This window comes from Theobroma cacao, chromosome 8 (genome assembly GCF_053813885.1).
Source record: "Theobroma cacao isolate CCN51 chromosome 8, ASM5381388v1, whole genome shotgun sequence".
Classification (NCBI taxonomy): Eukaryota; Viridiplantae; Streptophyta; class Magnoliopsida; order Malvales; family Malvaceae; genus Theobroma; species Theobroma cacao.
The window spans coordinates 13,552,499-13,567,897 of record NC_142646.1 but is presented as its reverse complement, the minus strand read 5'-3'; the positions used below and the strand labels follow the sequence as shown (position 1 = coordinate 13,567,897).

The 15,399-nt window shown below is 33.0% G+C and overlaps 1 pseudogene; it reads left to right on the top strand.

Moving 5' to 3' along the window:
- The first annotated feature begins 10,153 nt into the window (after window positions 1–10,153).
- Window positions 10,154–11,808, top strand: LOC148761219 (uncharacterized; annotated as a pseudogene).
- The last annotated feature ends 3,591 nt before the right edge of the window (window positions 11,809–15,399 follow it).

Below are 15,399 nucleotides of genomic sequence, written 5' to 3'. Positions count from 1 at the left end.
AATTAGAAGATTCACGTACCTTAACTAATGCTAATTCCATTTAATAATATCTTAAATACTCCAAACTTGTAAATTACAACTCCAAGTGTATGTCCATATATTGATAATCCTTATATATTTCATGAAAACTACAACTTATAGACTAGCTTTCTATCATATGCACACTATTAGAACATTAACTTCAACATGTTTAATTCTCCTTTGGTGATATGTTAAGATCATTCCTAGATACATTTTCATATTAACATTGATATGTTTTTACCATAGCATTTAGTGCAAATTTGATAAAGAAATTGTCTCCAAATAACCCTTAAATACATAATTATCAAATTGTATACCACAAAACATCAAGATCTTGACTTTATTGATCAATAATCAATCACATTTATTAAGTGAATAATTTACTTAGTTATTACACCTTGCCTTTGCAATCATAAGATCAAAGTTGTCCTAAACATAGGATGCAGAAGTTCTCTCTCTTAGAGTATATCCAAACATCAACATTTTCTAAATTCTTTGCTCTGGGGAGATCATCTTTAAGACTGATCATTCGTTTCATAGACCACACTTTGAATCGAATAAACTTTTAAATTGATATTTCAAGTAATTCGTATATCAATCTCAATTATAGAACTTTATATGGCACTTAGACTAGATTCGACATTTTCAAGTCATTTAACCTCAAGCTGCCAATTCCACATCTAGTCCTTTAATCCCTTGGCTCCTCCTTACTATGCATAACAAAGTTCAAGCTCATCCTTAAAGTAGATTTGTTTACTAACTTCTTACTTCATGACCACACATCAATTATAGTAATCATTAGTACTCACTCTCGAGTTAGTTCACGTGCTTATATCCATGAATTATAATAGATCCAATCAATTTTTAAAATCTCACAATCGCTTAATTGAAATCAACACCACTTTTATATGGGCATAACACGCTCAATTAACATAGTGTTCTCATCTTCATGCACATATGTATGAATTTACTCTTACCTCAATGCTTAATTTGTACACTCCACCAAATGAATAAATTATCACGGCCTATTTGTCCAATTCCAAATTTCTCCATCCATAATCGAAGGGATATATCATTTCATTAATCTTTCATTAGGAGCATTCGTTTTAAGATCTCTCCAACACTGGCTCATGGCACGGGTGGCATCTTAAACCCGAACAACGGCCCTACTTATGACCTTTGCATGACATTAACAAGGAAGTGAATTACTGGAAATAGGAGTTCCTATAGCTCCCATAAGATCTATAAGAAAAACCAAAACAAGTCTAAACAACTCCAAATTCTATATGCAGATGCACATATTCTATTCTACCTAACCTGACTTAACTTAACTAACTTAACTTAACTTAACTTGGGCCACGCAATGTTAGTGTAGATTTCTTAAAATAACTTTAAAACCAAAAACTTTAAAATCCAAAACTTTAAAATCAAAATCTCTTATCTTTAAACCATGCTCTGATACCACTTTAATTGTCACGACCTAAAACTCTCATAGGGCCAGTGACAATAGTCGCGACGTCCCGATAGGCACTCATTACCCCGAATGTCGATCGAAACCCTGCAAGGCTTAGCATCAGCTTCCGCATCACCCCGGTGAGCGACAGTTATTAAATTTTGCATTTCAAGAAATCATAAGTCGTTTCCAAATCAAAATAATAAAATATTATTTTCTAGCTCACAAGGGCATTTTTGTCATTTTTCTTCGATAATACCGAAACTCGCCAAAAACATGGTGTAAAATCTAAATATGTTCATACATATTTTAAATCAGATAACTAAAGTATAAAATTACTTTTATAATGACACGTGGGCCCCCAACTAACCAATAAGATGAGAGTCTGTGAACCTATAATTTTGACAATGCAAGGCTAACTGAAGTCCTTGATGCAATCGGCTATCTACCGGCTATCCCGAACCTGAAATGTGGGGAATTGAGGGTGGTGAGATTATAAAATCCTAGTGAGTAAACAGACACCATCTAAACTATCTAAATGCGAGTAAATAGAGACAATTAAAAATAATTAACTTCAGTAAATTTTTCACATCACGAATATTCATTTCAACCAAATAATCAATATGGCTCGTGAATTATTCAAAACTTGGCTCATGCCAAATCTTGTACTCGAGAACAACTGGACCAGGGGTATCCAACCGAGTTCGCCAAGGCTGTGAAAAATTTTATATAATCATAAAACTTGTTTTTATTTTGACAACATAGCCGTTCCTTGGCGTTGGCTGAGTCTCACTCTCACGCGGTGGTCCACGTGAAGTGCACTCAAAAAGCCCACCTCAAGAGATACCCTACGCGCCTCTACGACCGAGGTGAGAATATAAAGGAGTTTACCGTGCCCCTCTAATAGGCTAGTCCACGGAACTCCCCACCACTGCAGTAGCTAATCTTTTATCTACCACCTGATTTATAAAATCTTTTCTGCATGACATGGCAATTTATCGCAACCTAGCCTCTCAAGGCTAAATACACAGTACAAATAATTCTTACACCAAAATCAGTTTAGCCATTCATGCTCATTTATTGTCATAAGCCATTCAATTTAAAACCATAAATTTACAACACAAGCAAGCAGTCTCCAATTACTCTATTTTCAAAACCAGTATTCAATTTTTCAAAAAATTTATATAATCATTTTATAAAATCACAATTTCTCTTAAAACATAGAATTTACCATTTAAACCCATTTTTCATAAAATCACACAATTGTATAAAACTACTCTAGATAATTAAGACGATAATAAGTTTACTCATAGTTTCTGAAAACTAAATTCGGGTACTCCAACTATTACTCCTCGGGTGTGATTTCTTTGCCCTTGCTAGAGGATTCGCCACCTTGACAGATTGCACAATTAAGAGGTTTACTACTTTGGTACTAAACTAAAATAAACTAATTTATACTACTAATGCATGATATGAAGTGCAAAATGTCTAAATTTTGCCTAAACGAGATGTTAGCCTATTTCGGTCTTTTACCTGATAAATCGATATACGCGTCCGTTTAAACTCCAAATTAATTTTTTTAAGTTTCTATACCTCAATTGCACCCAAATTGACTTAATGTTCCTCAGTGTGGTGCAAATTATCAGTCTCGATAGCAAATTATGAAAATACCCCTAGTGGGTAAAAATTTATATTTTTACTCCGAAAATTCTTATTATTTTTCTAGGCTCATAATTCATCATTATTCATCATAATTCCTCAAATAAACATCAAGATCAGCAGCCAATATTCCCCTAGAAAATTCGGCCAATAATGGTAATGGAGGAAAATGAATTCTTTTCTTGTTGTTTTGTTTCTAAATTTGCTAAACTAACTAAAAACATTAACATAACTTAAAATCAAATTAATCTAACTTCATTCTCTCTCCATACCCATTTGGGCAGCCATGAATTCACCATGAAAACATGAAATCTAACCATGGAAAATAAGGAGAAAAGCATGGGAAAGGTAGATCACAAGTCAAAATCAAGAAATTTTACCTTTGATTGCTTGATTTCTTGAAATCCACCAATTTTCCTTTAATTTTCCCACCTAGGTTTCTTGTTTTTTCCTTTCCTCCTTTTGTTCTTCCTTTTTCTTTGTTTGGCCGGCCATGTAAAAGAAAATTGGCTAATTTTTTTTTATGCTTATTTTAAAGATAAATAAATAATGAATATAAACTTGACACATGTCACCTTATTATTGGTCCATGTGTCATTTCTTAACTATTAAGCTTTCTCTCTCCACCACACATTATTCAAGGGTCAAAAATGATGATGGGTGAAGATCTTGTGCTGGAAAAATGCTCTGGGGGTGCAAAATTATCGTTTTGCCCCTAGGGTGGCAAAATTAACATTTCACCCCTATATTCCAATTTATACCGAAATTAAAATTTCTTTTTTTCACTTCTAAAAATCAAATCATACTCCAATAAATCAAATGGGGCCAAAAAAATCTTTTTTTCAAAATTTTCATTTTGTCCCCAAGTGGCAAATGATCATTTTTGTCACGACCCGGAACCTCCCTCAAGCCCATGACAATCGCCGCGACGTCCCGATTGACACTCATTATTCGGAATGCCAACCGGAACCCCGCAAGGCTTACATATCAGTTTCTTTCCTTTCCTGTGAGCAATCATTGTTAAATATCGAGTTTTTAGAGAATATATACTATTTTAGATCAAAAACAATCAAAATAAAATTTTCGCCACACAGGGGTATTTTGGTCATTTTTTTCTCAAAAATTTTGAAACTGGCTAAAACATAATATACAAGTACAAAACACATAATTCATATTCAAAATGAGTTTAAAAGTCTAAAATCTTCATTTAAAACGAAATTACGGTTATTTGAATATAATAAGAAAATAAAAGAAATATTAAGGAAAATATTCTATTTTCTTATAAAACAATATTTATAGAGTTATACGTGAATAATTTTTATAGCGTAAAAGCTAAATAAATTTATACATACTGAAATACAATAAGCCAAAATATTTAATTTAATTTACAATAACAAGAGGGCCCCCGAATAAACAAAAGTAAAGAGGACTGTGAACCTACGATTTGAAAAATGCATATCCAATGGTAGTCCTCGATGAGATCAGCTATCTACAGTTTATGCTGAACCTAAAATGGGTGGAAAGGAGGGTGGTGAGATTATAAAATCCCAATGAGTAAACAGACATTATCATAAATATCTAAAGACGAGTAAAATGGAGGCAAGTTTAAACAACAAATTTCAACCCATTTCATAATGTTTTCAATTTGTTTCTTAAACCATAAAATATTTGTAATTTACCAAAACAGTTGTTAAGGCTTATGTCTTTTATTAAAACAAGGCTCAAGCCAAAACTAATCCTCGGGGATACCTTGGCCGAGGCATCAAACCGAGTCCGCCAAGGGTGTTAAAATATTCACACGTGAAACACATTTTTATTTTTAAAACCAGCCGTTCCTTGGCGTTGGCCGAGTTACACATTCACGTGGGGGTTCGACGTGAAGTGAGCTCTAATACTACGCCGGGAGTTACCCTCCTCGCCTCTACAACCGGAGTAACTATATAACTGGGTTTACCGTGCCCCTCTAATAGGTAGTCCACGGAAACCCGTCACTGCAGTGACTAACCCACCAATTTTAATAAAATTTTGATAGTATAACGTGACTTTTATTTATTTATCCAGCCTGCATAGTAAAACAACTTACATAAATTTTCCAATGCATTCACAAAATATAGCCACATATACTCATTTCTCATAAGCCATTCCTAGGAAAATATATATTTTTCAAGTCAATTTGTAGCCTCCAATTACTCAATTTCATAATCAATACAATATATTTTTATTTGTCACATTTATTCCTAAAACATCAAAAATCTCGTTTTAATCTCGTTCTCATTTCATAAAATACATAAAGGGCATTTAAAATAAACTCTAGATAATTTACAATAACAATAAGTTTACTCACCGTTTGTACAAACTAAAAGCTTTCTAAGCGCCCCGATCACTACTCGTCGGGTACGACTTCTTTGCCTTTTCCGGAAGGCTCTCCTCCTAGACACATTACAAAATTTACACAATTTATCACATTGATGCTAAATCACTATATAATTAACTTAAATCCTATACTAATGCATGGTATGAAATGCAATAGCCTAAAACGGCTTAAACGCGGTATTAACCTATTTTTGCCACTTTGCCCGATAAATTGCTAACGCGCTCCATTTTAGCTCTAAATCATCCCATTCTCTCTCCAACATTTCTAACCATTAAATATCAGCCAATAACCTTCTAAAAATAACAAAATCAGCTCACTCCCTTCCTTGGAAAATTCGGCCAAAAATGGGACATTAACTCGGTTAATTTTCTACTTTGTTTTTCTATCACGTTTAATCGTTTTTCATCATTTTCTCTTCATTTCCCTTAGAATAAAATCAATTCATCATCATTGTATAGCATTGAGCATCCAGCCAAGAGTGGGTATTGTGAAAATTTAATGATTTCTTGCCCAATTTAATTTCTAAACACATTTAACTAACTAAAACTATCAATTTAACTAAAAATCAAAACCTAAAAATTTCAATTTCTCTCCCCTAGAATTTCGTCCAGACCTTGATATCACTTTTTGATCTCTCTCCTCAAGCATGCTAAATGGAAATAAAGGTATAGGAAAGGTAGAAATCAAGCTAAAATCGAAAAATCTTACCGTTAGACGCGTAAACGGTCGAAAATCGTGAATTTCCTTTTGAATTTTCTTGTTTCTCTTTGGTTTTTTTTTTTCTTCCTTTCCTCTCTATTTCCTCTCTTGTTCTTCCTTGTGGCCGGCCAGCACTCAAAATTTGGGTTTAAATGGGCTGACTTTTCATTAAAATAATATTATATCATTAAAAAATGCCACATGTCACTTTCCCATTTGCCCATTTTTAAAATTTCATCCATTTGTTTCCAAATTTTCACCATACACTTGTCTCATATATTCATAGCTTAGATAAAATTCTCAGACTCATCCAAAGTCTCGGTGGAGTAATTTTTGAAATTTACACTTTTGCCCCCGTAAAAGTCAAAAATTACATTTTTGCCTCAAAAATTGAAAAATTGCCCATAGAAATATTTTTCATTCCTTATACTCATACCATTCTCCAATTTGTCAAATTTGATCTAAATTCTCTCAAAATCTCAAATTTTGTCCGTGGGTGGTAAAATTACGATTTTGCCCCTACACTCCAAAATCACCAGAATTAGACTTTTTCACTTCCTATCATTAAATTATACTCCAAATAGTTAATCTTGGTCAAAAATTTCACTCCATGATCAAATTATTATCTTAGGTGGCAAAATGACGATTTTGCCCTTGAATATCAAAATTTCTAATTTTACCCCAAATGAACCCTCGAACTCCGAACAATCATTTTTAGTCATTCCTAGGCTATAAAATATTAAATTTCATCCTAAAATTCCTATTTGAACTAGTTCGAGGTTAAATCAATTTAAGTGTACCGTTAGGTACAATATCAGGTTTTGTCTATTCTTAGGTGCTTTTCTAGCGTAATAACATGCTACTCAATGCATGTATGTGATGACATGTATTTATAGGGTCGGGTTTTACAATTTTGACCTTAGATAGTGAAAATTTCGGTTTGACTCCAAATTGATCATCGAACTCCGAATTACCATTTTGAGTCATCCCTGAACTGTGAAACTCTTAATTTCACCTTAAAATTCTTATTTGAACTAGTTCGAGGCTTAATCGACTTAATGGTGCCATTAGGGGCAATATCGTCTTTTAACAATTTCTCAAACTTCCTAAACATGCAAACATTCTATTGAGCATGTAAATGATGTCGTAATTATTTTATAGAACAGGGTTTGACATATGTGCTTAGGGTGATTTGAGCCGCATTAATATCCTTTATCATACCTTGACCCTAGCCATACATTACAAGCTTTATAAAGCCCTATTGATCCCTAACTTTGTATTAGTCTACATTAATGGAGAAAGAGATGAAAAGTAAACTTATGGCAATCTAGTATTAATTTGAAATTTGTGTTGACATAAACTTATCTGGATGTCATGATATTCTTGGAAAAAGATTTCACACACATGAAAATCCATTCGAGAATGTGCTTGCATTAAAATTGAAACATGAATCTGAATGAGACTTTTATTTTTCCTGAGGTTAATGATTGATAGACATACTTTTGAGGAAATTATAAAGAATCATTGAGTTGGTGCACTTTATCTCTAGTAATAGTAGTAGTAGTAATAACTATATTTATTTTTCATTAACTGAATTTGATTTTCGTAAGTTAGGTTCTTTTCTATGTTTTGGTTGAGGACTAGCAAAATTTTAAGTTTGGGGGTGTGATAACTTTATGATATAGAGTTATTTGAGCTTAATTTTGATAATAATTTGGCTAGGTTTTTGTAGTAATGCATAGATATTAGTAGGTTTTATTTAATTATCTTAAATAAGTTATTTTAGGTGAGTCAATCTAATTTTGGTTAATTTTATACTTAATTTGGTGTTAATATGATTAAGATATGTTGCTATTGATTTACTTGTGCTTTTGTAGGTGTGAAGAAAGAAGAATTTTAACGAAAGAAAGCGAGCAATTTTGAGGTGTAGACTTCTAATGCATATATTTCGGTATTTTGGCCATAACTATCTCTACAAAGCTTCAAATGAAGTGATTTTTAAACGATTAGAAAGATAAGAGACATATCTATAACTTTCATGTTAACTATGTCACCCAGTTTGGCTTGCAAGATGGTCAAAAATTATGTAAAAGTCAATGCACTGCAATAGTCCTAGAGCAATTGCGATTTCTGTTAATTAATTTGGTAAAACTGCAACTTACATAGTTTGATAAGAAAATCACAGCTAAAATTGACTTCTTTCTTCACCCAACTTGGCCTAACTCCAAAACCTATAAAAACAACCTTTCGGAGGACTTAAAGGGAGAAGAAAACACCAAATTAACATTTGAGAGTCAAGCCACAAAGTCATTGAAGCTAAGAACAATTTGCAGAATTCAGGGAGATTTGGAGATCAAGAACACAAATCTTGAGTTTTTCTATATTTCTTTTATTCTCTTATTTTCTTAGTTTTGGTTTTAATGTTTATATTTTATTCGATGATGATGTATGACTTGATGGGGAACTAAATTTTTAATCTAAGATTATGATTGAACTCAATATATAGTCTGAATTATTTATCTCTCTTTTACTTATGTTTGATGGATTTAAGTTGTTTATTTTATTTTGTTCTTAATGCTTTTAGTTAACTGGCCACCAATTAGATTGAATTGGAAACCTAGGTTGAACCTTGATGAAGGAGATTTAGGTAGACATTGAATAAAATAGCGTATGATCGAATAAACTTAGTTGATTAGGTAGTTTGATTTGCATATAGGGTAGACATACACCTATAAGCCATATGTAGCCAAGATTAGAGCACAAACTTAATGAATCTTTCTCCAATTTAATTTGCATAAACATATAGTAAATTAATTGCAAAAGGTATTTTTATAAGAAACTCGACAGAGACTTATAAATAATTTAGGACTCTAGGTTAGCAACTTGATCCATTAAACTAAGTTGAGAGAGAGAGACATTAATCAGATAAAGTATTGAGGGATATCATAATCTTAGGTCTGTTAATCACTAGAAGTAAACTTTGCTGATATATTAGTTTTAGTTTTAGTTTTTAGTTTATTAATTTAAATTTTTCTTTTTAATTTTAATTTGTTTAGATAAAATTAAGGTGTGTTAATTTTAGTAGTTAACTGTAAGGATTAATTCAATTCTCTATGGGATCGACACTCTACTCATCTTTATATTATCTTTGCGATACGTACACTTGCGTGAGTAGAAAATTGAACAACAAATGGGCACTTCAAGCAGCACTCAAAACGGCGTCATTTAGCACGTCACTATGCTTGGGTATATAAGCTCTTTTTTTTTCCACTCTCTCTTTCTGGCCGTTCTTCTCCTCTCTCTCTACTCCTCTTTATCTTTTTTTTGTTTCTTTCCTTTGGCTAGTCTCTTTTTTCTTTCTTTTTCTCCCTCCCGCCGGCTTTGCTCTTCTTTTTTTTTTCTCTCTCTCTTTCTTTTTTTTTTCTACTCTCTCTTCCCCCACCAGCCTTACTTTTCCTTCCTTTTCACTACCCACATCAGGCTTCTCAGTCCCCCACCAGGCTTACTTTTCCTTCCTCTTCACTGCCCACATTGAGCTTCTCAGTCCCCCACGTCACTCTCTCTCTCTTTCTCTAAGCCGATCCTTTCTTTTCCCTTCGCCGGCCAGCTACCTAAAACTGAATACCCGCTTTTGCTAAAAAATCTACCTCTAAAACCAAAACTAAAATCCTACAACCAAGGTACTCTACTTCTGTCATTGTATTTTTTGTTTTTGTTTTTATATTTTTTTGGTACTTTTTTATTGTTGCTTGCCGGCTCTAGACTAGGGTATTTTTTTTTTCATAGAAGATTGTGGTTCTTGGCTGCTAGAAAACTTAGGTTTTTTTTTTGTGATTTTTTTTGTTGCTGTAGGGTTTTTTCTCTGCTTTTTTGGTTTTGGCAAGATTGGTTTTTTTAAATGTTTTCTGCTCTTTCAAAAATGTCTCTTTCCGTTTGTTTGAGGACAAATGAATGTGCGAGATATGAGTCCATTTTAAGCTGGTTCTTTTGATGCAGTCATTGATAAAGGTGCAATTTTGTTTTGTTATTTTGTTAATTTAATGATTGTTGGCTTTAAACTTTTACTGATTTTCATTTGACATGGTGTTGTAGGGACTCTTGATTTTATCTTGGTAAGTGTTATGAATTATAGCACTTCTGTCTTTGTTGAGATCTCGTTTTGATAATAAGATGGTGGGCAATTTTTGTCTGTAGTGTGGAAATAATTTGTTTGAGAATGCTACTCAAATGCTTGAGGAAGTCTGGAGGTATAATGAACCTCGAAAGTTACTAGAATTATCTTACATTACTGTTTTCCTTTTATGGCTTTTCTTGATCCGTTCACCATATATTGAAGCAATTGATAACACACTATAGGGTCCTCAAGGATAAAGAAGTCTATATTATGGTAACTATACTCACCTTTTACAAGTTCAATCAAAAAACTTTTTCTTAAGCATGGATTTGAGTTTTGAGTTAATTCACAATGTGAGTTTATAGTTAATTATCTGCTTCCCTAACTGTTCTTGTAAGTGCTGCAGATAATATATGGAGCACTAGTATATCATCTTGGCTCGGTGAAAAGAGTCATGCATTTGGAGCATAAAACTGCATGTGATAGGTTGATAAAATTCCCATTCTAGTTATTCTGTTGTTGATATCATATATTTTCCCACCTTATGTAGTGTAAGGATTTATATTTTCAAGTTTTCAGTCCATATACTTTGTCATTATGCTTTTGCTGTGGGGCTTAAGAGGTACTGACTATTGACAACTAAATGATAAGAGTTGAGGCCATCTTGCTTAGAGTTGATATTTGTTTTTTACAATCATGTATAGACTATAGAGAACATAAGGGATTCCTTTTGATACATGACAAGGTCTAGTCGGCATTAGGTTACACAATGGGAGCCATCCCATAATCTCAACCTCTCTACCCAAGGTTTGAACTTGAAACCTTAAAGTGAAAATCGCAAGGTGCAAACTGCTGGTTGTCACAAGGTTTATAAACTTAAACAAATAAGAATTGGCTTTGCAATTTTTTCGTTGATAATGAAAAGGGAGAATGACATTTGAATTACCTAATTAACAATTAAGATGCACAGGATCACAATTTCCCTCACTCTTCCTTTGAAATGAATGTTACCAAGGAAATATGGCCACAAGTTAGGGAAGATGAGAGACAGCAGTGTATGTTTATTTTATCACTTGGCATAAGTAGAACAACAAATTTTTTGAGTTATCTTACTTTATTGCTTGAAAGCTTGAGACTACAAATGTCAACCAACCTAACCACAGGAAAGAACACATCAGAATAAGAACAGGATCCATGAGATTTACTGATCTTGACCCTAGAAAACTAGTTTCATCCTCCATATATAGCAGCCTAGCATGGATGATGGGCTTTTAATCTAGTAAAAGAAGTAATGCTCAATCTTTTTCAAATGCTGCTCTTAATCTAGTTGTCTACCATGTAGTGAAATTTGGACTAGAAGGAAGTTCTGAACAACCAATAAGGGAATTGACAAACCATGTACCATTGGAGGAGGGTGGAAGCTCAATGGAAGATGTACTTGGAAAGAACCTTGACGTCCATTATATTTATGTTTGTCCCAAGGTTTGAGAAAGAAAGTTTTCTTGTCAACACTTTTCTTTCTTATGACTCTAGTGGCTAAAAGTCAAAACTGGTTTGGCTTTCTTGCTTTAAAACAAAATCATGATTTGAGTGCATCTATGTGTTGTTTACTTTGTCTATGATTTTATTCTCAAGCATTTAATTTTTTTTTCTTTCAAAGGAAGCCAAGGCCAAGGAATGAAGTGGCAGCTGATTGAAGCAGATGATGACCATGAACTTTTTGCAGTAGAATTCTTTTTGCTGTACCTGATTGTAGCTTTAGTTTTGTGGTGTTTGAATCATGATACCACGAGCTATTCAAATTTAATCTCGCCATAACATTTAGAGAATTTGTAATAACTGAACTAGCTACAGCAGTTTTTGTTAGCTTTCAACGATTGCCTAAATAGTACCTTCTGTTCCCCTCTTTGGCATGCACTTAGGTAAACAAGTGAACCTTCTTTTCAAAAAGGAAGAACAGATACTTTCAAGGAGAGGATTTGAACTTGAGACCCCATCTTTTGAAGGAGAGTGTTAGTACCGGTGAGGTTTGCTTTGACCAGGTCTTACCCTTTCGTATGATCTTAAGAACGCTTTTGGGGTTTCCTTAGTTAAATTATAGAAACTTGCAATGCTTATGGGAAGGGGCTTGTGATGTTCATATGCTAATGGAAATGTGGGATCTTCAAGCTAAATTCTTGACAAGTAAGAACACAACATTTCATGATATGATGTCTAGTTTTCACTGCTACACTTGGATACTTTTTAGTATAGCTGTTTAATAACACATTTAGCTTTATATTCATATTTGTTTAACTTTTTTAGATATCATGTGTTTAGGGTAATTTTTAATTGTATGAATTTGACGTTGAATCTCGGTTTTTAATGTGTGTTTGTTTTATATATTTTGAAAGTCAAATGTGGATGTGAATTGATAATTGATTATCGAAATGAAAATTGGTAGTTTTTGTTGAAAAAGCATTACTAAAATGATATGCAATTAAAAATTACTAAAAGAATTTTCGTTGGAAATAAATTATCAACGGAAAATTCCATGGGAAATTTCCAACAGAAATTCCATTGGAAATGTGTTTTCAATAAAAATGTCCATTGGAAATTCTTCGTTGGAAATGCTTTTCCAACAAAAATTTCCATCGGAAATCCTTTTCCAACAAAAATTTTTTCGACGAAAATTTTCGTCGAAAATGCTTTTCCAACGGAAAATTTCATTGGAAATTTTTAATGTTTTTCCATTGGAAAAACATTTCCAACAGAGAATTCCATTGGAAATTCATTTCGTAAATCATCTTAATCACTATCTAACGCTATAACCATTGATAGAATATTATCATCGAATCAAATTATAACCAACTCCATATGAATTTTTTTTTTGTACCAATATGCAACATATATATCCATACATATATATTTTTCCAAAAATTTTAACTTCGGGTAGCCTTAGGCATATCAAGCACAATAAGCCCTGTAAAACCAAAATAACCAATAATCAAGTTTAGAATCAATTCTTCTTATAGTTGGTTAGATCATGCTCATCATTTGTGGTGAATACACAAAGCTGATCCCAATATTCTATTCTCATACTAGAATCGACCACTAATTGGTACCATCCCCAAAGCACCACGTGTCTTAAAAATTGATTTTCTTTTTCTTAGCCAAAATTCATATTCTAATATCATGCTTCTAGGTCGTAGCTCATTACCAAAGTCTTTACTCGTATATAAATACTCGAATCATCATCTCTTTTCTAAGTAGATTTCTACAATTTTCGTAGTGTATTTCTATTCCCTTACCAAGGGTAGTATCATTTAATCAAACCATGTCACCCTCCTTCTCTAAACATTTGAAGCATAACTTCAACCTTTGCCTATCTCTATTAGGCACTTTACCTTGATAATTACTCAAAATAAATTGGAACTTGTGGGGGAAGCACATTTCATAATTTATGCCTTGCGTTTACAATTATGTCGAGACCAGAACCTCATCGGGTCCACAAAATGATAGGATAATCATTGCCTCAAACCAGCATTTCCAAATATACTTATGCTTGTATCATATCTTCATACTTATGTGACATATCAGTCACGAGCCCAACTTGACTATATAGCCATTTGCTCTTTGAGCTTTAATGTTTTCTCATCGTGAAAAATCTTTTGAATTTATCTTATCAGGGTATTCACAAGGTGGATACATGTCCATAACTTACAGTTCAAGGCCTAAAGCATTGAACACAATCTCATCATTGATGTTCTACACTATATCATATAATAGAAAATATAATCTAACAACTATGACAATGAAATTCTAAAGTTCCACCTTTATCTACCAATCATAGCTCCCTTTATGAACACATACTTTACATTGCTTGATTGTTCACAAGCCACTCATGGCCATCCAAATTCGACCTCTTATAGCAAGTCAAACTAGTATATTATTCTTATGTTTTCCAACACACTTCCAAAATGCTTAAACACATCCTTTAATAGAATTCTGTTGAGGACTCAGACAATCAAAGGCTTATCTTCAAAGCCACGCATAACTTTAACAATTTAATATATATTCGATAACATTTAGCTCATTAACCCCATTGAACATTATTTTAAGATCTTTCAAGATATCCTTACTCTTAGTTCGGATCATACCATCTAACTTAGTATAATTGCATTAATTATCCTTAAGCTCTTTATGCTCAGCACATCAACATCCATATTTCCCCCTCATTCATGTTATTGACCTTGTTAAGGTATATGTAGCATTTCAACCTTTCACAATACATTCCACATTTATGCCAAGGCATTCTCAATCTCATGCCATGCCTATAGTCATGTAACCATAAATCAAGGTAAACTCCCCTATGGGATATCTCCTTCCATATGATGCATAGGGATCACAAGATGTACAACTCCAAGTGTATGCCTACATATTGGTAACCTCCATATATTTTATGATCATGGAAACCACAATTTGCAAAACTAGCTTCCTATCACAAGTTTGAGATCGGAACATTAGTCTCCACATATCTCACTTTGGACATACTTCACTACAAACATTCATACACCTTTACCACAACATTCAGTGAAAATTGATTAAGCAATGATCTCCAAATTTACTCTTAGGTACACATATATCAAATTGTACACCACTTAGTGTTAAGATCTTGACTTTACTCATAAATTCTTAACTAATTACATCCATAAGATAGACAATTCACTAAATTTTTGTATCTTGCTTTTGCAGTCATAAGATCAAAATTTCTTAAGCTTAGGATGCAGAAGCTTCCTCTTAGACCATATCTGAAAATCCACATGTTCTAAGTTCCTTACCTTTGGAGAAATCACATTCAAGACTAATCATTTACATCATAGGTTGCATATTGAACCAAACAGATTTTTTTAAATTAACCTTTAAAGTAATTTATATATCGATCTTCATATAGAACTCCATATGGCACTTAGACTAAATTTGTCATTTCCATGTCATTTAATTTCAAACTGCTAAATCAACATCTAGTCCTTTAATCCTTTGGCTCCACACTAAGCATAGCAAAATTCAAGCTCATCCTTAGAGTAGATCATTTGCTAG